The sequence below is a fragment of the Cavia porcellus genome, unplaced genomic scaffold (assembly GCF_034190915.1).
Source record: "Cavia porcellus strain 051 isolate PalLab524CR breed Dunkin Hartley unplaced genomic scaffold, mCavPor4.1 scaffold_15, whole genome shotgun sequence".
In the NCBI taxonomy this organism is placed as follows: domain Eukaryota; kingdom Metazoa; phylum Chordata; class Mammalia; order Rodentia; family Caviidae; genus Cavia; species Cavia porcellus.
The window spans coordinates 3,920,907-3,948,349 of record NW_026947498.1 but is presented as its reverse complement, the minus strand read 5'-3'; the positions used below and the strand labels follow the sequence as shown (position 1 = coordinate 3,948,349).

Here is a 27,443-nt window from a genome sequence, read left to right as displayed (position 1 = left end):
GGACTTAAGCTAGCAATGCTGTTGTCCTCCAGGGGTACAGAGCAGGAGTCGTGAGAACTGTGAGAGGTTCTACCTCTGAGGTAAAGGCTGACTGCAAAGATAGTCACACCCAGGAGATGGGCAAGGCAGCCACTGTTGCTGCAGACTGGAGAAAAGAGCTCACTTGTCACCAAAAAACCGTTTAGAGGGTATCAGGAATGCAAAGAAACTTCCTTTTGACATTTTGCACGGAGCAACACTGTAACAAGTGAGACACAACACTGAGTTACCTTAAAGTCAAGCTCCCTAGGATCCTGCATCAATAGAAGACTAACAAATAAATGAAACCACACATCCATTAGAACATTAGATGCTTTCATTGAACTGAATTCAGCGATGCCCCCAAAATTTATATGTTGAAGGCCTGATCTGACCAACTTTAGCACAGGAGTTTTTGGGAAGTGGGGTATTTAGAGAGGAAGTCATATTAAAAGAATTAGGTTGGGCCCTAATTCGGTACAACTCTTGTTCTCATTAAAAGGGAAATTTGACATAGAGAAAGACACTCAGAGGGAGAAGCAGGCCCTCTATAAGCCAAGAAGAGAGGCCTAAAATAGACTCACAGCCTAGAAGGAAACAACCTATTGATACTTTGACTGCAGTCTTTTGGCCTCCAGAATTGTGAAACGATAAATTTCCATTGTTTAAACCATCCAGTGTGTGCTTCTTTGTTATAGCGGCCCTAGCAGTCTACAAGCTGGAAATTTCAATAGTTGGTTCTATTGTTCTGGAAAATCATGTCCATTCCTACAGGAACTGTGAGTTTGAGTCACAAATGCTAACCAAGAAGGTGAGCCCTGCTGTCCCCATTCTGTTTGCGGCTGAGTTTAAGTATCAAGGATCCCACCTTTGCTGTTCTTACAGCATCAAGTTTAAGAGGAAAAGGTGAAAACCCAGAGGCTCCATCCCAGGATGAAGGGTCAGTGAGAAGCCATCTATTACAATGCTGACTTTCTGAGAAGAGGGATTAAAGGCTCATAATCTTATTTTCTCCAAAGACAAATAATGATTACAGGGTCCCAACTTCTGGAAAGTAAGATGCTTCTGCGAATTTCTGCAAAGATAAACCAAGTTAAAGAACAGGTTATAAATGGGGCCTGTGCTTGGGGACCATGACTCAGTGACTCAGGCTGTGTCTGTCACTCTAACTCGATTCCCCAGCCCCACCCTTCCCACGGATCCTGCAGCTTTCTTAGATTCCCAGCATCACTGCACCTCAAGAGCTCTGAAAGGCAGGTCAGGAAACATACCTTTGTTTATGGTTTGTGTTACAAGTAATTTTTTTTTCCTTAGAGGTGTGGTTTCATTTATTTGTTAGTCTTCTATTGATGCGGGATCCTAGGGAGCTTGACTTTAAGGTAACTCAGTGCTGTGTCTCACTTGTTACAGTGTTGCCCCGTGCAAAATGTCAAAAGGAAGTTTCTTTGCATTCCTGATACCCTCTAATTATCTCCTGCTCTATTTTATTTTCTTTGTTTTGATGAAAACACTGGGAATGAATCACATGACTTTAGTTAAACCTATTATCACTCACCTTCCTGTCACTGTGACAAGATGCCTGACATGAACAGCTTAACCAGCGACAAGTCTGTATTCGGTCCATGGTTGCAGAGACTTTTGTCCTTGGATTGGTTGCCTCCACTGTTGCACTGAGGTGATGAGGTGACATCCTGTAGTGCGGAGTAGTTGAAGAAATCTGTTTCTTTCATGGTAGCCAGGAAACAGGAAGAAGGGTAAAGTGCCAGATGGAAAGAGCTAGGAATCAGATATTGTCCTCAAGGTCATGCTCACAGGACCTACTCCCTTTGAGTAAATCCCACCTCCTATTTCCATCACCTCCCATTAATGCCATTAGATTATGATGTAATCCACTGATGAGGTTAAAACCCTTATGATCCTGTCACTTCTGAAAATCCCATCAGCAACAAAGCTTTCAACACAACGAGCTTTTGTAGGGAGTATATTGGATCACAGCTATAACAGTTAAATATGGATGATTTTGCTGGGAAGTTCAGAATTTTAAGTGCTTAATTTAGGAGGCTACATGTGTCTTCATAAATGATGTATTTTTCCTTCTAGTTTGACTTGTGGGAGCCATGAGATGGGGCAAATAGAAAGATAAGAGTGAAATCAAAGTGCCACTTTTGGGGAAAGTAAAAGCTGCCATCCTCTGGCAGGTTTGCAGGGGAAAAGACATAGGCAAGGATTCCAGGCAGGATACATTACTCTACACAGCAATGTCATAGGAAAAGTAAGACCAGTAAGGGCAGCTCTAAAGGGAAGAGACTAGGTAGCCAGGACCAGGAGTCATATTAAACATTTCCAAAGCATATAGCTAATGCTCTCTTGTGCAGATGATGAATATAAAGTAATCTAATAAATTTCTACTCCCTAAAATACGAACCCTAGTTTATTCTTACATATTCAGATGATAAAGCATACACTTTTGAGCAATTAGACATTTGGTGAGAGAGAGAGGAGAGAGAGGGTGAGCAGATTTTCAATCTCTGCACACCCATACAGGTGACTATTTGCAGTAGTCATTCTGCAAGTATTGAATGGAGCTGTTTCTGAGGAACTGACTGCAATTCTTCCTGACATGCTACAGGGACAAACTACTTACAGAAAGTGTGTGAACCTGGATTTCAGGAGATTCCATCTGTTCCCCTTTACTCATTTAGTCAGTACAGAGTTTTGGGAAGTTATTGAAACTTTTTTGTCCTAATTTACTTGTCAGTGAAAGAAATAATCTTGATTGCACTTCTTTCTCTGCATTAATCTGAGCATTAAAGTTTGCAGTGGTTTAAAGATTTCTAATTGTTTTAGAACTACAGAAGGAAGGGAGAAAAGAAGGAATAATAGATGAAGGAAGAAAATGGGAGGAAGGATAAGGGAAGGAAGTGGAAAGGGAAGAAGGAAGGAAGGAAGGAAGGAAGGAAGGAAGGAAGGAAGGAAAAGAAGAAAGAAGGAAAAACATTTGAATTTCATTTTGGTATCAGTTGAGATTTCTGAATTTAGTCAAATAGGGTGCTCTGAGGGGTAAACAAGGAGCATCTCTTAAAAATCTATGTCTTAAATATTTAGAAATAAGAATGTTGAGTAGTACAGTACTTAGATTCTCTCTGTAAATCAGTACTTATATTATGTCTGTAAATCTAAATTCTAGTCTCTGGAAACTTAGTTGCTTTATGTACCTTTACTTTTGTTGTTGCTGTTTTTGTTGTTGTTGATTTGGTTTCCTAAAACTATCAGGATTCTCTTTAAAACTGCAGAACTGTGCAATATACTTTAATCCAGTCCTAAACCACAAAACCTATCACAAAGTCTGGCAAAGCAGATCAGCAGTAAGAGGATGTCTTGGAAAGACTAAGATGAACATTAAATTAATCAGCCAAAGCTCTGGGGGAAATAGCCACTAATTTCAAATTTTTCATCTCTGGAAAATCAATTATTATTATGTTTATTGATGTTGTATTTGTCACTATTTTCAGCCATTTCCCCTGATGACATGGTTAAAGTAAGAATATTGTTATAAAGGGGATTAAACATGTTTGATTCTGTTTCTAGACTTTCCATCTCTCAGCTACATGGAGTTAGGGAGGAAAATCGACTACTAAAGAACAAAGACTGAGCTTGATTTTCTTTGTTCTTTTATATGGTGATTACTTTTGCCCTGTAAGATTGTAAACATTTAGTTAAACACCAGCAATTGCTTATTATTCACTGGGCAGGATATTGGAGATGGGCATATAAAGTCAACACTCCCTTGAAACTGATTGGGGCTTATGATTTCTTTCTTTATCCTCAAATAGTTTAGAGAAACATTTCCAATGTTGGATGCATAGAAATGGGCTTCTTGCTGATGTATTTAATCCCCTAAATGGCCCTGACTAAAACAAATGACTTAATGCCCCTGTGCACACATTGTTCCATACCTTATTATCCATGCCCCACTGAATTGCTCTTCTCCTTTTTGTAATACTAGGTGACTTGGAAATGCCACAACAATGATTAAGACAGATTTGCTTGGACAATAGCATAATGCAGGTGTTTTAGATTTGCTTACATATAATATTTGCATATGCAAATACACAAAACTAAAGTCATATATATGGACCAAATATCGCATTATGGGAATGATTGCAGAATCACAGTCCATGTTCCATCATGTTTCAGTAATTGGGAGAAATTAGTAATGAAATTATATGTGCACATCTCTAGATCTATCTATCTATCTATCTACCAATCTATCTACCTATCTTTTGTTACTGAGTCAAACACCTGACATACACAGTTTAAGGGAAGAAGGATTTATTTGGCTCATAGATTCAGAGGTTTCAGTCCATGGTCATTTGATTCCAACACAGAAACATCATGAGCAATAGATGTTTGCTTCATGGCAACTAGGAAGCAGAGCAAGCAAGCAAGAGCCAGGGATGAAAGAGGATCCAGGGCCCAGATATAGTTACCAAGGCCATGCATTCATGATCTACTCAGATATGCCCCAAAGTATGTTGTGCTCATCTCCCAGGCATCTTTTGAGCCATTCCAATTGGCAACCAAGATCACATATATATGTAAGTATTATGCTAAATGTCCTAGGAAAATACAAAGAGGACTGTAGAGTATTGAGTATAGACTCTGTATTCCATAAATAGTCTAGTGAATACATTATATTGTTAAATTTTGGGTATATGTATACACACAAATTAATGTATCCCAAAGGAAACATGTAACAGGAACAATTTCTAAGTGAAACCCTTAGGCAACAAATAAACAAAAGACTACAATCAGTTTATATCTTTAAAAAATAATCCTTTCACCTATTTAAATAGCAGGAGCTCATAAAACAATAGCAAATGAAATAGGAAATGAAAGCTGTTTTTTTTCTGTCATCCTACTCAAGTGTTTAAGTCTTAAATGTTTGGTGTGTGTTCTTCCCAAATTTTAATATACTTGTAAAATATAAAATCAGGCACATATATGATGGATATATGTGTATGTCATCATCCTATTCTTTAAAATGATTCTATATTTTGTCACACTGTGGATGTTGTGGAATTTATCAGTTCTTAGTTTGTGGATTATAGATTATTGCCAATTTGTTGCATGTGTGTATTTGTATTACACTTTGAACAGATTCTGAATAGGCAAGAATTTATCATAGTAGGAATGTTAGCATTTTAGATGATACACACATGATGCACTTGACCACTGAAGCTTTCAGTACAGAAATGATATAATCAATGATATATATTTTAAGGGTTGAAAGCATGGCTGATTTAGATTGGAATCTACTCCAGGTGAGGAGGAAAAATAGGTTATTTTTATAAACATTTATATAAGAGAGACTGAAAATTTTAATTAAGACTGTCAATGTGCTAGTCAGCTTCCCACCACTATATTAGATACTTGAGGCAATGAACTAATAAGAGTTCATTTTGGCCTACGGTTTTGGAGGTATCTGAGTCCATGATCAGTTGGTCCTAAGGTAGCAGTGTGTAGTGTAACAAAACTTCTCAGTTCTGGGTGAGGGAGCAAAAGGGAGAAAAAGAGACTTAAGTTCCCACTCCCCTTCAAGGACATATCCTCAATAAGCTACAGACCTGCCACATGACCCTATTTCTTAAAAACTTTTGCACCTCCCAAGAGTACCATGCCAGGAATAAACCTTTAATGCATGGTCCTTCAGATGTCATATAAGATCCAACGTATAGCAGATTGTGAGAAAGGAAAGACAATATTCTAGAATTATAGTGCATTTTCTGTCAACTGAGAGAAACTGGTAATGAGGAAGATATTAATCACTAATTACAATGAAGCCTACAGTCAATTTTGATTTTCCAGTAGTGTGACAATTCTGGCTAGGGCACAGGAAAGAGCTTGCATATGCTTATCACGGCTGATGAATACTGATTGTCCTCTTCTGGGACAGATCAGGCCTTGGGAGTGAATTCCCCACCAGGTAGAGCAGGGAACGGAACGGGAAAGGGGGATGGAGAACCTGAGCTCTGAAAGCTCTTCCCATGTAAGTCAAAGGCAGCTCTTCTGCATTCTGGGCTCTTGCTTTCCACCTTGGTAGTTAGCCAAGAACAAGCACTGTCAGCTACAGGGTGAAAAGGTCCAAGCCATTGCTCAGTCTTTGCCATGTTTAATTCAATTATAAACAATCAAAATTTGACTGTTTTCACGAAATAGAACTGACAAGAGTTGGTGATTTTAGGGAGTAAAAGAGTTAAAGATGGGTAAGAGTAATTTTAAACCCATATGAATGAGTATATTATGGTGACATTAATTTAAAGAATGTGGAAAGGGCTCACTTTCTTTGTAGTTGAATTAGGGGTAGAATTTAAAATGCAAGGAGAAGAGCATACATCTGGAAGCTGAAAGTTTTATTCAGGAACTCTATAGAGCATTCTAGCAGAATCATCATTATATGGGTGATGGTTGGCCTTTGAAAGAAGAAGTTTCCCCTTGAAAAGCTGTTGGGAAAAATCCTTGGTAGGCAAGAACATATTGATTACAGATAGAAGGAAGATTATTTTATTTTATTTTAAAGAGAGTAAAGCCAAACCAAACAAAACAGAATAATGCTAATCATAACAGAACAATGAAAGCGATACAGGACTTCAAGATAATAAGAAATTAACAAAGTGTAATGTCTCTTGTTGTCTTCAAAATAGCTGTCTGTATCATCAGACATAATAAAAAGAAAAAATCAAAATAAAAGAATGAAACTGTTACAGTAATTTAAAACAAGATAATAGGAAATCAACAATGGTTACCATAATACATTCTGTTGTCTTCAAAATAGCTGCCCATACCATCAACCATGGTTACCATCTTCCCTTTTTAGATGTTTCCTCCCCTATCACTGTATTTTGAATTCCACTAACTCAGATTTTTATGCTAGGAGATAACATGATGTTTATCTATATGAGACTCAACCATTTCACCCATGAGGATGATCTCAAGTTGCATACATTTACCTATAAGAGCCTTGAGATTACCCTACTTTATAGCTAGGTAGCTTTCCATTGTATGAGAATACCTTTCTTTCTTATACATCCTGTGTATGATAGGCAAGCTACTCCTGCTTTTTTTTTTTCCTAGTTTCCTGTCACATGGAACATTGTTTTCTCTCCTTTGACTTTTGGTCTATGAATTTCCTTTTAAGTTAAATGTAATTCTTGTATACAGCATATTGATGGATCTTGTACCTTGATCCACTCTCCCTGTGTTTCTTTTTATTGATGACTTGAGGCCACATTAATGGTTACAGCTAGCATGCACTGGCTTTGACTCTGCCATGCTATCCTCAGTAATTTTTCATTGTATTTGTGATTTCTTCTTTTAGCTGAAATATTATTTCTAGTTACTTTTACAACCTCATGAAGTTGTTTCTTTACTGCAGTTGCATTCTTTCAGAGCTCTCAAGTTTTACTCCATGTCTGTATTTCCCAGACTTATTCTGTGTGGGCTGGAGGTCTGAGATTGCCTTTTGCTCTTTTGTCTTGACGCTTTCCTGGGTTCCTCCCAACAAGCCAGTTGTGGGGTCCCAGGCATTCCCCACACTGACTGCCCCTCTAATGTTTAGGGGAATGGGCCAGGCATCTGGGTTTCTTCAAACTAGATTCACAGGGAGGCAGTGAGGCATGGGATGAGCCTCTCCAGATCTGTGTGGTTACACGGAGGCTTCCTGGATGGCCATGGGTACATGGTGGCAGGGCAACTTCTTCTCTCACCCTGCATCGCTACATGAGGATTCCCCTGAAGGCGAGCAGGTGCACAGGGGCTCATTTGTGTGATTCTGCTCGGTGGGCCGGTTGTACCCAGGAAACAAGCATCCGGGTGGCCTGTGGGCACACAGGACATGTCTGGCTGTTTCTCCCTATCCATGCTGGTTACCTGAGGGAAGCAAGTGTCCAAATGGCAATAGGCACTCAGCGTTGGGTTTGGATGTTTCTCCCTGCCCATGCCGGCTGCCCACAAGAGGCAAACCTATGGCAGCAGGCATACAGGGACAGGTCTAGCTGTTTTACCCTGATGGTGCTGGCTGCCTGCAGGAAGCAAGCCTTCTGATGGCAGCAAGCACGCAGTGGTGGGTCTAGAAGAAAAATTGTTCAGAAAACTGTCCTAGGAACCAGAAGAGATGCACTTTTAGAAAGTAGGGGGACAGGGAATGGCAAGAAAATGCTCAGAAGAATTCTACTGAATCACAGTGAATGATGTCCATTGTAGGTGATGTCACAGGACCAGAGCTAGATGGCATCCTAGTACCAGTCTCCATGGGGGGCATATAGGTCTCCAGCTGGGGCTTAGCTTGAGAGCAGGCTGTAGAGAATGAGCAAGAGAAAGAAATGGAAGTCATACACATTTCAAGGGGATCCTCCTCTTCTCAAATTTCTATCCTGCTGTGCAGGGCAGGAGTATCTTCTCTTTCTGTTCCTTCCATTATTAGTAAAGAGCTCCAATTTTCCTTTCCAGCTATAGAACAAAACTTGTTATACATGGTGATTGTAATATATTCATTCTTTGGATTGGAATTTTTTTTAATTCCTGATTGTGTTTGAGTTGAATATTTGTTATCTTGAAGTTTTTAACTGCAATGAAAAGCTAGAATTACCTAAATGCCCAACAACTAGTAGCTTAGCTAGATTCATTCATTAATCCAATTGTTTTATGTTTTCTTTTTTAGAAAAATAATAACATATAAATACAAAGAAATGGCCAAATATTTGTTTGGCTGTATGCTGGGGCACCAACCATGTCTTATAACTGAGGAACCTTACAGGGTGGAAAAAACTATAACGTTTTCTATAAGTCATAGAAAAAGCAAAATTGGATTTCCTGGCATTCCTCAGTTAGGAGTGGAAAATTTAGTTATCAAGCTGTGAGATTTTTTTCAGATGAGTCTGACAAATGATTACAAGGGCTTAGGGAAGTTTTTACCTGACTTGTCCTATAAAAAATGGATAAAATTTCTTCCATATGTTTGATGGTATGCAGTCTGTACAAAAGAAGGTAGCTTTGCCCATAGAGATACTCTCTAAACTTTGAGAAGAACAGATATTTGTGCTCAAAACAAAACTGTTGAACAATCCAAAGTATTACAATGTGTCTCTAATGAACTGGCAGCATAAAATCTATTAATTACAAAAGATTTTAAGGATTCATCTTAAGCAGAACACATAGAACCCATGTTGGATCATAACATAAACTAAATTATATTTTTAAGTCCTTTCAGATTTTTATCAACCAATTAATGACATTTAAAAGACATTTTAAAAGGAAAATCAAATATACAAATCATTTGTTTTTGTATGAAAATGTATTTCAATAAAATTCTCTTACTGGTTTTAGAAATTGTTTCTTTGATATTTTGGTACTATTAAATATTCTGGGAACATAATCATGTATTTGAATTCCAGGCTGTTAAAATATGAAATGGTATTAGAAAGCTATTTAGTAACCAATTTTTAAAAAGAGGAAATTGAGGATTATAGAGGTAGAAGTGTTCAAAGTCACATCTAGCAGCCAGAATTTAGGTCTTTTGGTTTCTGCACTAGTGGTCTCTATAAAGTGCTATAATATTGTTTATATAAACACAGTCAGGTTATTTTTATTGATTTTGGAGTTAACTCTAAGGGAGTTTACATGTAGAGACTAATCAGAAGTACATGGAAGTTCTGGGTAGCTTAACAGTAGACTCTGCTATTTAATTTTTTTTGTGTGTGAGGGAGAGTATCGTAGATTTACAGATAAATTATTGCAGAATGACCTAAGGACGTGTCCTCTTTACTAAGAAAGAGTATATACATGTAGGAAATGAAAAGTACTCAAAGCTCTCTGCAAATCTTATCCATGCTGGCTCTGTGGCTTCCCCAATGGTCCCTGGGAACTGTGACTCTTTCTCCCTGTTAGCTGACTTCCTGTCCCCAAGATATCCTGAGAACTGCTTAGGATGATGACTTGAGAAGTCATTCCAAAAGGAACAAATTGAGGGGTGGTGGGGAATCAGTAGAATCCAATGGAATTCAACTGTAGAAATTTGTCAAGGAGGAAAGTGTGTATAACAAGTGTGGTTTTTACAATACATAACTTTAAAATAATAACAATGTTGTTAAAATAGTGAAAGAGAAGACAAAGATTTATGTGAGAAACGAAAGTTTCTGCCCTCCTCTCCTCATTCTGCTCCTTCTGTTTCTTAGTTATTTTTAGATCCTTTCAATGGTTAGCTCCCTATCCCTGTGCCCCCCGACGGAGGGCATTGCTAGTTTATCTGCCATTGCTACTAAGAAAATGTTCCTTCTCTCTAAATAAAAATCAAATTGAATGCCAATTTTATGTTTTATACAAAGGTGAGCTCCCAATAAAAACTTACAATTAAGGTAGTACTCTAGAAATGACAGAAGAAAATACAACATCATAACTTTGTGATCTAGGGGGAAGAGAAAGCTTTCATGAGCCCTCCATGCTGCAAACAGATGTAAAAACTTAGTAAATATTATTAAATCATATAATGTACTTTTAAAAAATTTATTTCACTCAATTACTTTCCTGAAAGGTTAAGTCAGTTTATATGAGAATATATAAAGTTATGTGCAGGGTAAGATCATTTTAGCTTCTCTTGCATTTGCCAAACAGTCTTGTTGCTGTATGAAAGGATATTTTATGGAAATGCTGAATGTGAAGGCTTTGGAGTTAAGGAAAGTGTCCAAGTCAAAACAGATTTATCTCCCTGTAAGTTTATTATTTTGGGAGCACTGACACTATCTGAAGATTGACAGTCCTCTGATTCCATTTGTTTTGTAGCTGCACATTGGTGACCAGCCAGCTGGGCAGTAAGTTGGCAATGTATAATAAGATTGTCCTCCATGATTGAAATAAATGACTCTCTTTTTGTCATCAGAAATGGAACCTGTATGCATTTGTTTTAGTAATACAAGATCTGACATCATTAATAATCTGGGCTTGTGACTTGTGCTTGTTGAATACAATAGATGAATGAAAAATTTAATTTTTTAGTAGATCATAAGAGATGTGCCAATAGATCAAAAATAATTTAGGCAGAGTACCTTTGATGCATGAGATGTTCCATTGTCTCTCCTCTTTGTTAGCTTAGCTATTATGTGCATGCTGATCTCATCCCTTGTGAATCCTGTGAATGCTGTAGTGTCGTGTTCAGAGACTCTTAACAGTGGTCCTATCTCTCCAACTTTTCTCCCACTGTTCTCCAGGATGACCCAGCTTTGCCAGCCAAGTCAGTGGGACCAGTACTGTAAGGATGGATTGCAAAGTCCTACCTTCAAATGTCATTTTCTTGCTGAAACTCATGTGAGGAACATCCTCTCTTCTTTGCTATTATATATAATATATCTTATTTTAAGATCCCATTTAAAGCTTGCTTAAGAGTGTAATTCTCTGATTTTTCCTCAAACTAAGCACTTAAATCTCAGTGATATAGAATTATGCTTTTCATTTCATTCTGTTCTGTGTGACCTCTCCAAGAACTTTATCTATCCTTAGTTTTGAACAGATAATCACCTTCATAAAATTAGAGACCATGTATTTGAATGTTTTTACATTTTACTCCTCATCAACCCATATAATTTGATTTCATGGAACCACTCAAGCTGTTTATTTTTATATTTAGTTGACACATAAATATGTATAAATATGTATGTATAAATATGTATAGTCATACATATGGGATACTGTGTGATTTTGATACATTTATGCAATATTTGAAGATCAAATCAGGGTAATTAGTATTTGTTTATGTCGGGAACCCTTGAATTCCTCTCTACTAGTTATTTTAGATACACCATAAATTTTAAACTAGAGTCACGCTAAACTGTTTCTTAAAACTTCTGATTTTTCCAGCTGTGCTAGAAAAAGAAATAGTAGAATGGTGCCTGTCTAAAGTAAAATAACACTCAGCATAGAAACACCTTTGAGAGCAGCCCAAGGGGTGCTTTAAAAAAATTCCAATTTTTAATCCCAGTACTCTGGGAGACTGAGGCAGGAGGATCCTAAGTTTAAGTCGCACATGGGCACTTTGTCTCAAAATTAAAAATAAGTGTATAGCACAGTGCAAATGCTGTTGATTCATTCCGTAATACAGTAACAACTTGGTTTTCCAACATCATCAAACTTGAACTTTCCACTACTCTAGTAGTAAAGTTAAAAAAACAAACAGCTTTCATCACTGGTGGAACTGCTGCCAAGATACAGATTTTCATAAAAACCGTTATGGGGAAGACCACCACCTCGAGGTTGAACCCTCGGACACTGTAGAAAATGTAAAGGCCAAGATCCAGGATAAGGAAGGAATTCCTCCTGATCAGCAAGGGCTGATCTTTGCTGGTAAGCAACTGGAAGATTGGATGTACTTTGTCTGGTTACAACATTCAAAAGGAGTTCACTCTTCATCTTGTGTTGAGACTCCATGGTGGTGCTAAGAAAAGGAAGAAGAAGCCTTACACCACTCCCCAAAAGAATAAGCATAAGAGAAAGGTCAAGTTGGCAGTTCTAAAATATTCTAAGGTGGATGAAAAAGGCAAAATTACTTGTCTTCGTCGAGAGTGCTCCTTAGATGAATGTGGTGCAGGAGTTTTTATGGCAAGCCACTTTGATAGACATTATTGTGGCAAGTGCTGTCTGACTTACTGCTTCAACAAACCTGAAGACAAGTAATTATGTGTCGATAAAAGACTCCAACTTGAAAAAAAACAGACAAACAAAACAGCAACAACAAAAAATGTCTGCTCAGTAATCAATGGAAAATCCAATTTGAAAAATATCACCCTTGTCCAGACAATATATAGTACTTGTGTTACTGCATTAAAACATTTGTATTATATTTTTATTCTGTGCTTTATTTGCATAAAATATCATAATGATGGCTCCAAAGGAGCTTAGTGATACTAGCAGTAAAGATAAGAGGAAAACTGTGAGAACCCCAATAAAGTTAAAAAAACACTGCAAAATTTACTGAAGTCCTGGAAAAATGAATTTATAATTTCTCGGTCTTAGAGTCCATCATTTCGTTTTCCATTATTTCTCATAAGAAAGTTCAATTCTCAAACTATTCAATGTTCAAACATGAATTTGGAATGCATTAAGATTGACCACTGAGGTATCAATAAAAAACCAGATTTTTGTCATTGTTTTTGCTATTGTTCACAGGAAGAAAGACTTTGGCATAGAGCCCCCAACACTGTCAGGCTTAGCTATTCCTTGTAGACTCGGAGGAACATCCTTGGCTAGGCACCTGTAGGGGTTGACTAAGACTCTTGATGAATCTCTGCACAAGCTGTATTTAAAGGCATGCAGCTAATGGTTGGAAATACTTTATTTTTGCATAATTATGAAGATATGGAAATGCATCTTTGCTTGCTTTCTGCTCCTTAAGAATACACACAAGATATGATGGAAAAGTATAATGAATATTCAATTAAAAATTAATGCAATAAAAGACTCATTGCCATGAGTTCTCCCACAAGATCTCCTCCTTGCTTTAAACGCACTTATTCTATCATTCTTGCCACTTTCTTGGGCAGCTTTGGAAGTCCTTTTTCACAAACGCCTTTAGTTGTGCTGTAGTGGCTGTCTCACCTTCTAAATTAACTTTTAAACTACTTTTCATGGTCATTTTGACTTTGGGAAGAGCCAGAAGTTACATGGTGCCAGATCTGGTGAATAAGGTAGGTGAGGACAAGCTGTAATGTTTTGACAAGCCTGCCTGTTTGTCGGGTAGCAGATGGCAGCAGCATTCATTGTATTTTTGGTCATGGCTTATAAAGACACCTAGGAAAGAGGACTTCCAGACCTACATTGGAAAGTGGCAAAACCAATGAGATAAATATGTTTGAAGCAAGGAGGGATACTTTGAGGGGGAATAATGGAAATATATTTTACTGTAGTAAATTTTAAAACACAATATATTTTGATCACTTATATTCTGCTGTCAAGATGAAGATATACAATCCATCATCATGAAATATTGACAGCAGAAATGTGACCAAATGACATCAATATTCTCGATTTCATTACCTTTGGCTGAAAGTTTTGATCCTTCAGAAAATTGCCTTTTCCCTTGAGATAGATACAATGGAGGTCTCTCAGCTGTGTATGTTCAAACACATTTTAAAAAATACAAATCTCACTTCAAACTTTTGCTTTTCCTCTTATAGGGAAATTGTTGGATATTACAAACAAAACTGTAAAGATATTCAAGTATTGTAGTATCAAAACTACAATCACCTCCCTTCTACCCTCTAGCTTTAGAAAGATCTTATAGACATTGTGATTCTTGGAATTAATTCTCTATTTTTGCAATGAGAATTCTTAGATAAAATTTTCGAACTCCGAAGAGTGCAAAGAGCTTGCGTTTTTCTGCTTGTATCTTGCCCTTTGTCTTACCATTTTCTTGCCTACTTTTCCCTTTGCCATGTTATGTATATTTGCCATGTTATATATATTTTCAACTCTTTTGACTTGGTTCATTTTTTAAAAAAAATTAAACTTACTATTTTGGGATAATAGTAGGTTCATATTCAGAAAAAAATAATGTGTAGAGAACCGTTATACCCTTCAATAGGTGTCTCCAAAACATAACATCTTGCAGAAGAATAGTACAATATCACATTCAGGAAATTGACATTGATAGAATCCACTGACATTATTCACAGTGATTATATTTTATAACTTTTGTAAATCACTTATAAAAAGAGGAGTCAAATTAACAAATATAAATGTTAATTTAATAATGAACACAGAAGAGTTTTATGATGCAATTGATAGATTCTATATGTTTTCAGAGATTTAAACCTCTTTAATGTTTGGAATAAAGAATATACATGCTGACCTCTAGCTGCCAAAATCTAAAAATGGACCAGGCCACCACGTCTTTGTGCAGACGGACTGGTAGCCCAGCTCTTAATTAGAGCCTTCTGTTTTCCAGATGTAGCCCACACCTGGCTTTGAGATGCTTAGACAGAACTTCCTCACTGCCTCTTGCAGGACAGTTCCCAGAGGCCAGTGGGTGCTCTTCTGCAGTAGTACAAGTTCAAGTTTAGTTTGTTTGTGACTGAGAGTCTAAATGCAGCATAGCAATTGAATACAAGTGGGACAATAACTTTGATTTGAAGAATGACCTGCAAACATATAGCAGTTTGCTTTGCAATGAAGTTTTTATGTGGGTAGAATTAGTTGACATAAAGGCTCTGGAAAGAAAGTTTGGGTTATGATCCTAAGTCTTGCACATTTTTCAACATTTCAATAGTTGCCTATTTTAAAGACATTTCTTTATTTTTCTTAAATATATTCTGAAAATAACAAGCTCAGGGAAGATGAGCTTGGGTGATGAACTATGAGTTAAGGCCAATTTAATAACCTCTCTCCCTTTTGCTAATGACTGGCGCAGGGGTGCACCTGTGACTCTCGTGCTCTAGTTTGTACAAGAGCAAATGATTCTAGGGACAGCTTTTCACTCTCAGTTGTTTAGAAAGATGATGCAGTGAGTTAGCATGCCAATTCCTGGAATAAAAATATGTATGAGATGATGTTGAGATCGTAACTGCCATCCCTGAGGCAGCCTTGGGTTAAAATGCCAACATGCTGAGAAGCACAGGGCCAGAAGATCACAAGATCCTGTGTCCTCAATGATGGTAGCTGTGGAACTGTGAGCATCTAGACTTCTTGCTAAATGAGCAACAATGTTCTGTGTTACCCTGGTATGTTGACCAGTGAGATGCCTTACAACTAATTATAAATACATTTGATTTTAAATGTTGGGATTCTCACAAGTGTCTTCCAGATATAATGCCTGTGCATACTTCCTATTTCAAAAGAACTCCAATTTTAAGTACGCCTCCTGTTACCTTAATGAGCTGTAGAAATAAGAACAAAATACTATTTATAAAAGAAAAATACAAAAATTAGGTATATTCATCATTGTTTGAAACTTTCATTAGTGAAGCTCATGGGTACAGTGTCAGACAGAAGCCCAGACCTAGCATGGGAGATGTGCCTTGTTTCCAGACCAGCTGCTCTTACCTTCAATGGGCCAGGCACTGGGCTGGTCTCCCCCGCCCCCCCCATTCTCCAAAGGGAGAAGGACACCTTTTCCCACTACAGGTAACTTAAAACCTAGAAGTACATGTAAAAAAAATAAAGCAGTTATCTACCACCGAGGAAAATAGCTATGAGCCAAGAATGACTTAGATCAGAGCCGTGGGATAGGGAACCTAGCACGTACAGGCTGGCCGGTCTCAAGGAATGAATGTGAGTCTCTGCTGTGCCTACCACTGTGTAATCAATTTCAGTTCCCTACATCTGAGAAAGTTATGCTAATTGCTAGCTACTGCTGGCTGCACGTTGGGCCCTGGTCCCAGTAAGCATGCTCCCCTACCTTCCTACCAGGGACACTGTCTTCCAGAAGAGTCTTTATTCAGTAATGTCAAGAACATGACTCCTCTATATCAAGAGAGAGGAAGGCTTTCGTCATAAGGTGCTTCTTAGCATTTTCCCCATCTGTTCCCAACATCCACTGGGACTTGTCTACCAAGTAGTTACAGATATTTCTCAAAGGAAGGGAAGCAAAATCCATCTTGTTCTCCTCATAGTCAGGCATCCTAAGTGCAAGCTGTTTTTGCTTTACATGGACATAGGGAACCATAAAAAATGATTTGGAAAATGAAACCATGTGTCTTCATTCATTTTGTGTTGCTATAACAGAATACCACAGACTGGCTAATATATAAGAAATTTATTTCTCACCATTCTGGAGAATAGAAAATTCAGTATCAAGGTGCTGGGCCTCTCATGAGCATCTTCTTGCTTCATTATCTCATGGCAGAAGATGAAAGGGCAACAGAGCTTGAGAGAGCAAGTGAGTCAAAGGAGGCTAACCTTGCTTTCATGGGAATCCCACTCCTGGGCAAGTTTTTGAAATATATTTAGTTAAGAAATCCCACCATGACAGCAGACATTTATACTTTCAAAGTCTGGCAGCTCCCTTGGTTTGCTGCTTGTACCAAGTCTTCTGTTATGGTGCGTGGATAAGAGACCCACATATACTGCTGGCTGCAGGATTAAGACCCATATAGATGATTACAGGAGGGGTGTTCCCTGTGTCACTATAACAGCCATCTAAATTCTCTTTATTGAAATTGGCGTGCCCCAGTTGGTGTTGCTGTAGTAGTTGCCTATGGTAATGAACTTGCTCTACATTTGACAACCCCTTTCCGTTAAGAAAGTAGGATTGTCTGTACAGAATGAAGTATTAAAAGAATTGTAGAAATAGGGGATAATCACTGAGGCAGAAAGCTATCAAGAAGAAAAGAAAGGATATACGAAGGTGCAAGAGCAAGCAGAAAGAAAATGCTATCAAAATTCAATGAGGACATAAAGCAAACACAGAACACCTTGCTGGGCTTGTTTTAGAAGAGTAACTCCTGTTGGATAAAAATAGCAGGATCTCTGGGGTCAGTGGTGGTGATTTTTGTCTGAGAACTCGAATGTTTTCCCACTCTAGGAATGGGATATTCCCTAGCCTCTGTTGGTTGTGAGAAGAGATAGAGCTGTATCCAGGTACTGGTTGGGGACTTGAGTAAGGTATGCCTGGGGAAAAGGAGTTGCAGATAAATGGAGTGGGTACAAGTAGGGGAGAAGAGCAATTGAAAACTGCAGCTCAGGAGCTCCACCCTTCCAGCCTTCCACCAGGCTTTCCGAGGTATGCGGGGTAAGAAAAGTTAGGTTTACAGCCATATTTTTAATATGTGAAAAGAGTGTTTTGGGTCAGGCACATAATGGTAGACATGTGATTTATAAAGTACTGTGTAACTAGGAGAGGACTTCTTGGTTTTAAAATAAACAAAAAGCAAATATATCAGCTAGTTTTTTCAGAAACTCTTCACATTCTACCTTTTCCTACAAAGAGGACCAGTGGTGAGTGTGAGTCATGGGGATCTAGGCTGCAACTGTGTTCTCACTGCTTCTGTTTCACTGCTTCTTTTTTTAGTGCAGGCTTTTCACAAACAGAGGGGAATGTATCGACCTATTCCTCCAAAGCCATACATTTTAATATAGTTTAACATCCTGAGTTGTCAGGCTTTGACCCCTTGGGTCATAGTTCAAACTCTTCTAATCCTAGTGCCTATATTTCTAAATTTTTAGGGCAGTTTCAAGCACAAGTCAATCAGTGTCAATAAGATGAAAAGGGGAAAGAAAAAAGAAAACCCGGTGTTACCCTTTGTGCAGACTGATGGCTTTTGTATGGTCTTGTCAGTGGCACGAGTGTGGGTGTTCTTGTTATTTAATTAGAAATTTCTTTTCCTTGCTTTCTGTATCAGAGAATACAGGGAAGTGCAAGTTTTTTCCAAGCTCTCATTAGCTTTTGAGATAAAGAGAATCCTCCTTACCCTAAAAGAAAATAAATCCTTTGGTGGATGAATGTGATGGTTAATTTTATTGGTCAGTTAGTCAGACTGTGGAAACCAGTTGTTTAGCCAAGCACTAGTCCAGATGTTGCTGTGAAGATGGATTTTCAATGTGATTAATATTTACAGTCAATTAACTAAGTACAGGATATTACTTGCCATAATTTGGGTGAACTTTATCCATGTATGAAAGACCTTCAAAACAAAGATTTAGGTTTCTCAAAGAAGACGGACCCCAGAGATCCTGCTATTTTTATCCAACAGGAGTTACTCTTCTAAAACAAGCCCAGCAAGGTGTTCTGTGTTTGCTTTATGTCCTCATTGAATTTTGATAGCATTTTCTTTCTGCTTGCTCTTGCACCTTCGTATATCCTTTCTTTTCTTCTTGATAGCTTTCTGCCTCAGTGATTATCCCCTATTTCTACAATTCTTTTAATACTTCATTCTGTACAGACAATCCTACTTTCTTAACGGAAAGGGGTTGTCAAATGTAGAGCAAGTTCATTACCATAGGCAACTACTACAGATAGATGTATCTATCTGTCTATAGATACATCGTCAAAATCTGTCTGAGTGTCTGGCTTTCCAAATCAAGATGGCAGTGTTACTCTTGCCTAAGCTTGTTGGCTTTTCCCAAGGAGTTTGTATTTGCTAGTTCCCACAATCATGTAGGTCAGTTTCTTAAAATTTTATTGGCTCTATCTTCTTGGAGATGCCTGACTGGGGCAATGGAGGAAAGGATTTGGAGTCAAGGCCCATCAGTGGAGAGATATTTTTGTTCATTGGCCAGAGCACCAAGCACAGATGTTCTGCACCTGTGTGTGTGGCACTATATGGTAGCAGGGTTTCCCCACAACATTATGGACAGAAACCAGATGATTCACACCAGGGCTTCATTGAAGAGACTGTCTCAACAGTGAATACCAATCTGTCTCTTGAGAATTCATAATAAGTCTAATGCATTATAAGCTTGAGCTTACTAATAAAAGAAACCAATAGGTTATCTTCAGTGATATGATTCCTCTTAGTAAGGTAGTAGGGGTATATAAATCCATACTCTTTGACATGGGTGAAGAGAAGCCTTTGTTTCTCTTGGGCTCAGGGGCTAGGGGCTTGGATTAATCCTGGTGCTTAGCCACTTGGGAGAAGGGCCTCTTAGCTGTGGATTTCACCCTCTTTCTTCTTCCCCCACCCCCTATCTACCTCCATCCTACCCATAGTTACAGGGCTGCACAGTGTGAACAATGTCAGACACGTGCTGTACTGCATGTGTGGAGCATTTCATTCTTAGAATCTAGCATCTAGTTTTCTGTGATAAAATAATGTCTCAAGCTCTTAAGTGAACATATGATTTATGTGTCTTGGTTACTAAGTAATAGCTTTGGAGGATATGAGAGTAATTTATAATACTAACTTCACTTCACTTGCCTTTAAGCAGTTGGTGTTATAGCTCTTGAATTTAAATGTTTGCTTACATTATCCTGAACACTGTGTCTTTAGTGGGATTTTAATAATCATTTGCTTGTGTTATTGATTTTCTATTAAATCCCAGTACACCACCTCTGTGCAAATAAACAACTGTCAAGTCAGGATACGTTGGCTACTTAATTAACACATACTTAAGGCAGGAAATGCACCAAAGCCTGGTCAGATAGACTAGAAGATTCTCAGCTTTCTGAGCATGGGCAGATGGGTGAGTATGCTGTGTGGTGAGAAGATGATAGAGACATATGCAGAGAGACAGTGTCATCCTAGATTTTTGACCTGGGTAAGGTAAGAAGAGAAAGAAACAAACCAGTAGAATGTTAAAGGAAGACTTAGCATTAGCTCTACGGCTGAGGAGACACCTGTGGGCATAGCATACTGTGAAGGATGGTCCAGCTTGGAATAGGAGGGAGGTTGTGGGTTCGTACAGGGACTGACCAGGAGCTGGTATCCCATGGTACAGTCTGGATCTTATGGTGAGTCTAAAGAAGGACCCAAAGTCTTCCAATAGGGAGGTGACATGATAGTATTTTAATTGTGTAAAGAAAAAAATATGTGAGTTTAAGAGAGGTAGAGGATGGACTGGGGGGCAGTGGGACCAGATTGAAGAGATAAGGCTGGTCAGCAGACTGCACATGAAATCCAATGACAAAGGATAAAACCCTGGATGAAAGCTAGGAGCAGGAGATGTATGAGTTGGAAGAATACAAAGGCATTTCTGAGATGCAATAATTTTATCCCAATTTTGAATGTGTTTCTGACATGGTTGACAAGAAAGACAATCAACACAAGTAATAAAGGAGGCAAACAAGGGGCTGGGGTGGTGAAAAGCTCAGGTTGGTTGAGAACCATGTAGGACATTGGTAGAGATGGCCAGAGAGAGGAGAAGACAGGGATATACAGATAGGGAGTAGATGTGGAAATGACCTTAACACTATTAAGTGGATGAGGAGAATAGAATGACACTCAAGACCACAATAGAGAATAAGAGACTCAAAGATGAGCATATTATTCTCTGTGCTTTTATGAATGTTTGAAATGATTCATCATTTATTAAAAAAAAACGGAAGGAGACATCGTTTTTTGGAAAATGAGAGGCAGCAACTATTGAGTTGGCAACTCATGGAATGAAAATGTCACAAAAATGGGGATCCATAGGTTCTAGGGATAAAGATAAAGACAGGAATGTTTCTCTTGAATTTGGAAATCAATGGAGTCAGGAGAGGTTGAGCCTGCAGTTTCAGAGGGTGGCTGTGGTAGGACTGGGGACTAAGAGGGAGGGGCAGAAGCAGGGGAGGGAAGTGAAGGCTACTTATTCAAGAAATTTTACTTGGAAGGGAAGAAAGAGTTAAGCATGTCGAGGAGTACTGGCATCCAGGAAACCATGTTTTTTCTTTTCTTTTTGGGGTAGGCAGAGTGTGGACACATTATCAGCATGAAATTAGGGCCTGGCGGTGGAGAGATGTTCTGGATTCCTGTGATGATGTAATGACACAAAGAAGTGCTTGAGGAGGTGATAAAACAGGCACAGGTCCATAGAGTAGAGGCTGTAGGCAGACAGGAGGGGCTTTTGATTTCAGAGGGGAGTAGCTTCAGGTAGAGTTCATGGAAGAACATGAAGAACTCAAGGAACTGAACTTGTCCAGAGAGAAACATAAGGACCAAACACTGTGAGTGATGTGTCTCTTGAGTGTGGAGAGTAAGGAGAAAAGACAAGAACAGAATCAAGGGAAATTAGTAGTTTAAACACATGGGAGAAAGGAGGCAATGGCAAAGTGAGATCCAGCCCTTGTCTGCTTAGAAAACCCTTCAGTGAGTGTGGAATGGGCTTCACTCATATTCAGCTGACTCATGAAGGACACATGTAGACCAAATTTCAGCTGGAATTGTTGAGTCAGTTGAGTCAGGGCAAGGAGTACCCTTTTGGTCTATGATTGAAATTGAAGGATTCTAAGGGTTTTGAGAGTGGAGAAAAAAGGGGCACCAAGAAAACAGATAACAGAGGGAGAAACAAGGCACAGTTTTTTATTTTAAATATTTCCAGTTTGTATTGCTTCATTTTTTTAATCTTCCTTTCTTATTTGGGTCCCAGGTCACTCCTTATTCAAAGCATAAGTAAGTTCTCAGTGGAAGTCAGAATATGAGCTTTGGCAACTAAAGTTTAAATGGAATCATGTTCATGACTTCACTAATTCTTTGTCATTGTTATTCATCACCCATTCATGGAAATTTCACCATAATATTGCTCTATAGACAGAGCTGATTACTAAAATGAGTCTTTTATTTTAAAACAGGATCTCACTATGCAGTTCAGGCTGGTCTTGAACTCACTTTGTAGCCCAGGTTGGCCTTGAACTCAGAGTGATCCACCTGCCTCTGCCTCCTAAGTGCTGGGATTATAGGTATGTGTCACTGTTCCTGGCTGCAAAATGAGCCTTTTATAAGACTAATGGTGTGTGAGTTTAGGTAGCACAAAATTAAAGCAATCTTATTTATTCATCTGCACCAACAAATGTATATTATAGCATATAAACAAATGTATATTATAGCATATAATATACATTTGTTACTATGTTATGAAGTTATGTGAAGTAACAATCTAGTAACATTCTCTCATGGTCTCACTGATTGCTTTGATTATATGTATATCATTGTATATTTATACCTAATGTATACTATATCACATTTACCTCTGTTTCTGTCTGTCTTCTGCTATCATAAGAAGAAGGAAATATTCTAAAATATGTATTAGGATAATTTGGGGTGAAATCTTCAGATTACCAGTGCTAAATTATTTTGAAATCTGTACTTTTAAAATGGAAATTTTATTAAAGTTCATTTGCAAGCAGTTGCATACAGTCCAGCCGGAGTTTTCTACCTGAATTATAAGATCATGTTGCTATGCAAAGACCTTGAAAGAGCAAGAAATGACATAAAATTTATGACATAATTTTCTAAATGACCAGCCATCACTTCTCTAAGAAATGCTATCTTCATTTGTAACTCTCAGGATACCCTGAAATTTATAATACAAATAAGATTTCTGTGGTATTGAGTCCGCAACCCACACATAACAGCCCAGTATATCTTCATTAACAAGAAACATTTCTATTGATTTCATTTTGTGATGTTTCATATTACATATAACAAATATGTATGGTCACCTAAATGAATTATTACAATCCAATTTGAAATGATTGCATAAGGTTATTGTATTATCTCTAGGATGCTTTAGTCTCTGGGTGTCAAAACTGTTTTTATTTAATGGAATAACATGGAAAAGTTAATCAGAGTAGGTTAACCTCGGTGGAACTGAAGGTCACATGCATTTACTCTCTGTTGGAAATAGGGGAGCTTTCAGGTTTGAATTCTGGCTGGGAGTGGGAGAAGATGGAAGAGAAAACAACCTAGAGAGATTTAATGCTTCTGTTTCCTGTAGTTTTACCAGTATCACTTGGCTTTGGGGGCTTTTTAATAACTGTATTTTTTATTAAAAAATTCCTGCAAAGAAAATAACATTAAACAAGCAATACAAACATAATGAAAAATCAATACTGCAGTTAACATTTCTATTGTGTGTTATTGAACGGCTTGACTTCAGGCCCATTCAGCTTTGCATACACATGCACAATTGCTCAAAAATTTTTGAGTGGAGTTGGAGTAAAGTTGAAGAACTGCAAAGAAAGAGCCATCTTCTCAAAATTGTATTTCCAAGAAAAATGATGTTTCTTATAACTGAATCCTTTCACTGCAAGGCCATGAATAGAGAGGCAGGACCTTCCCTTTTGCTTAATTAACATCTTGGCATTTAGTGAGCACAGTGAAGATACCGGGACTAGAGTTTTCTGAGCATGTCAAAACTTGCCTATTCCCATAGCGCTCTCCTTTTACAAGCGGTTTCTATGGAGTTAGGCTTTTGCCTTAGTAAATATTTTGCCTTTTTTGATGTGTGCGGGTCTTGGTTGGTCTTGTAGGACTTGGATCAGAGACATACAGCTGGAAAGACATCCGATTAAAGAGAGGAAAGCACTGACTGTATATTAAGTCCTGTAAGTTTCCAAAGTTCCTTTAGACTCCTGGTCAGGATAGCCACCTGATTATTGGTAATGTACCAATAATCCCTTCTACTCTAACAGTAAAGCATGAAAAGCAGTGGATGTGCCAACAAGCTGGAAAGGAAGCTCTGTAGACAAAAGAAACAAGAAGCAGAGGTGATCAGAAGTAGTCTTGGAGCCCCTGGATACAGGTATCGAGCATGAGTGTGGACTACTCATTGCACTAACAGTGTCCAGCTGCAAGGCTGTGGGGGTGGCTTTAAATGAAAATTCATAGCTTTACCCACTCACTAGTCCTAGGTAAAGGCTTTGTGCTCTGAACCTTAATAGAAATTTATTGCTGGAGGGAAATCCAAGTGGACTAGCTTGCAGAGTGTGTGTGAGAGTAAGTGTTCTCAGATAGGCTACAAGAAATCATATTGAAAAGCCATTTAGCATGGAAATGAATGTAAAAATCCACCTAGAACTGGTGGAGTCCACGGGTCTGCAGAAGAACTCAGAGTCATTTTCATAATCTAGGACACATAGATTAAATTTCTCCAGGACCCAACATATGTCAAAGACAGCTTTAGTTCTCACACACTGTGCATGGATGTCCATTTTTATTTTCCTCAAGTGATTAAAACATTGTAAACGCATGAAGACATTTATCCCGGGAGAGAGATAGCCAACACCTGCAACAAATGGGAGAATTCACAAAGAACTACAGATAAGAGGAAAGTTCAAGGAGTTTAAATTAGGCATGATTTAAATATTAAAAGTGACAAACTGATAGGTAGATTTTACAATGTAAAATGAAAGAAAACCAAGTCTAGTTGAGAAAGAAACCAAAGATTGCTACTGCAACTGGAGAAAGAAATAATTTTGAAAAGAAGTCTGAAAAAATGCTCAGAAATAGGAGAAAGGTAACAAGGTGGAAAATGAAACATAAATGGAGATGATGAACATAAAACAAGGAGATTCAGAAAAGTTAATGGAAGTTCTGGCAGGAAATTATGGAGCAAGGGGGAGAGGCAATATTGGTGGAGAATACTGGTAGAGAATTTTTCACAATTAAAAATTATTAGAGTATTTTTCAGTAGCCTCTTAAACTTTAAAGAGGACACAAATTCATGTGACTTCACTATAGTGAAGCTGTCTAGTAGGAAAGAAGGTATGAATATCTTCAAAAAGTGCACCTGAAAGAAGCAACAGACTGACAGGGTACTTCTCAGTGACAACAACAGATGTCACAGATGATTGACTACTAAGTGATAGGAGAAAGTAACCACCAACCTCACCTCTGTACTCAGTTAAGAGATTATTCAGGAGGGAGGAGAGCTTTGCCCAGCAATTACAAGCCTGGGTTGCTGACACAGAGATTTCATCACCACCTTCCTTCAAAAACTTCAACAAAACAGTCTCACTTCCTGACTATACTAAATTAAGGTAAAATAAAGATATTTGCAGATATCCAAAGAGAAGGAAACACCCCCTGAAAGATCAAATCATGTCATATTGAAAGAGAGGCACAGACGCTAGGAGGAACCCAGTTGGCAACAAGATATAAAGCAAGATGAGAAATTGGTAATAAGTATTTTGCAAATCCATAAGAACAATATTAATGTCATCAATATTTGACAGGCTATTTAAAATAAAAAGGAAATAAAATACTGGACAGTAGTCTCATGTTTGATAGTAAAGTAAAAGTTTGGGGCAAGTTAGAGAGGTTTTAAGATCCGTATGGGGAAAGTAGAGAAATAGATTAGCTTCAAAATACAAAAAATTACCCTAGTGATTTTATTCTCTTAACATAATGTTGATTATGCATAACATTATTGTTACAGTTTATTTCCATATGTCCTCAAAGCCTCATGTTCTTATAGGTGAGGGGCTTTTTGGAGGTGATCAGACTTGGGTACACATACCTCATCAGTGGTTTACTTTATAGCTGACATGCTGTTAGGAGAAGGGCCACTGGAGGCATGGCTCATCTCTTCCTACTTCTCCCTCTATTCTGTCTCTGCTTCTTGGTTGCCATGCCATGTTTCTTGTATGTGATGCCCTTCTGCCATACTCTCCTGCCTTGGAGCCAGCCAATAATGGACTGAAACCTTTATAATTCTGAGCCAAAGCAAACCTTTAAATTGTGGGTGTTGAGCATTGTGTTTCAGGGACAAGGGAGTTGATTAAGGCAACTATATTAATGAAAGTATAGAAGAATAGACATATAATGCAAAAAACAATGGAGTAAAAGAGGGATAAAAATATATGGAAAAGATATCTGAAAGAAAAAAGAAAAGAAGGAAGAAAGAAAAGGAAGGAAGAGGAAAAGGGAATTGTAGCAAAAATAGATCAAAATGAATGATTAGTAATCAAAATAAATATAAATGGATTAAACTTTTCTTGTAAAACAGCAGACTTACAGGTTCGACAAAAGTTTCTTTGTTCCTTATATATTATGAGAAAGCCCTAATGCTTCCTACTGTCCCCTTATCAGCATGGGAAGAGGTGATGTTTTATGACAAAAGCAATGGCATATGTCTATTGTTCAGAAACCAAGTGTTGTTACTTGGTATATTTTTACAAGACTTGATCATCTTCAAGACTAAACATCTCCTGTGATGTCCTGATATGTATCCCCAGGGGTAGGCTTAGGATGGTTGATTTTGATAACTCTACTCAGATCTAGATGACAGAGGAAAGCTAAAGAGGCAGCAAGTCTGCTTCCATGTGGAGCAGATGGAGAGATGCCAAAATGCAGGCTGAGTAGTTACATGACTCATAACATGGTTGAATGGCTTTATTCAAAGAGTGCTGAAAACTGGATCAATGGCCACATCAGAAAGGTTTCCAGAGGAAAAAAGACTTTGGGATTTTAATTGAGTTTTGGCTCAATATGATGTGGTTACCAGATCAGTAATATGATTTTAGAAGGCAATAATGGAACTAGATTGTCCATAATTATGGGGGTGACAGAAAATCTTCACTGGCTTTTATCAGACCAGAACTAGAAGAATGAATTTAGTAACAGATTCTGAAAGAAACACTGATTAAACAAAGGTAGGTCCAGATGGCATCAGCTAGAGGCTAAGTGTTAATTAAACAATGTAGCATGAACTCTTGAAAGAATAAGGAGGATGCTTTTCTTGCAGTAGACGTGCCATTTGTTCTTAAATATATTATTGACTGTCATGGTGCTTGAAGAATCCTTATGGCTTCAGCAAACTGAACTGGAACCATTAGGAAGTATGTAACCAAACTATTAAAAATGAATGAACAGTTGCAAGACATGGAGAGCTTCCTGTAATGGAAAAAGGTCAACCAAAATTAGACCAATATTCTATTGGCAGAACTATAAGGAATTAATGTGCTAGGTCTAGGTTGGGAGTGTTTGGCCCTTAATGTCCTCCTCTTACCTTAAGATCTTGATTCTGTT

At 38.0% G+C, this 27,443-nt stretch overlaps 1 long non-coding RNA gene and 1 pseudogene across 1 annotated transcript in view; both read left to right on the top strand.

Annotated features, from left to right (window-relative positions):
• Window positions 1-27,443, top strand: part of LOC134470418 (uncharacterized) — an 88,719-nt gene that overhangs the window by 16,960 nt on the left and 44,316 nt on the right. The window lies entirely within an intron of this gene.
• LOC100727169 (ubiquitin-ribosomal protein eS31 fusion protein-like) lies at window positions 7,798-12,862 on the top strand (annotated as a pseudogene).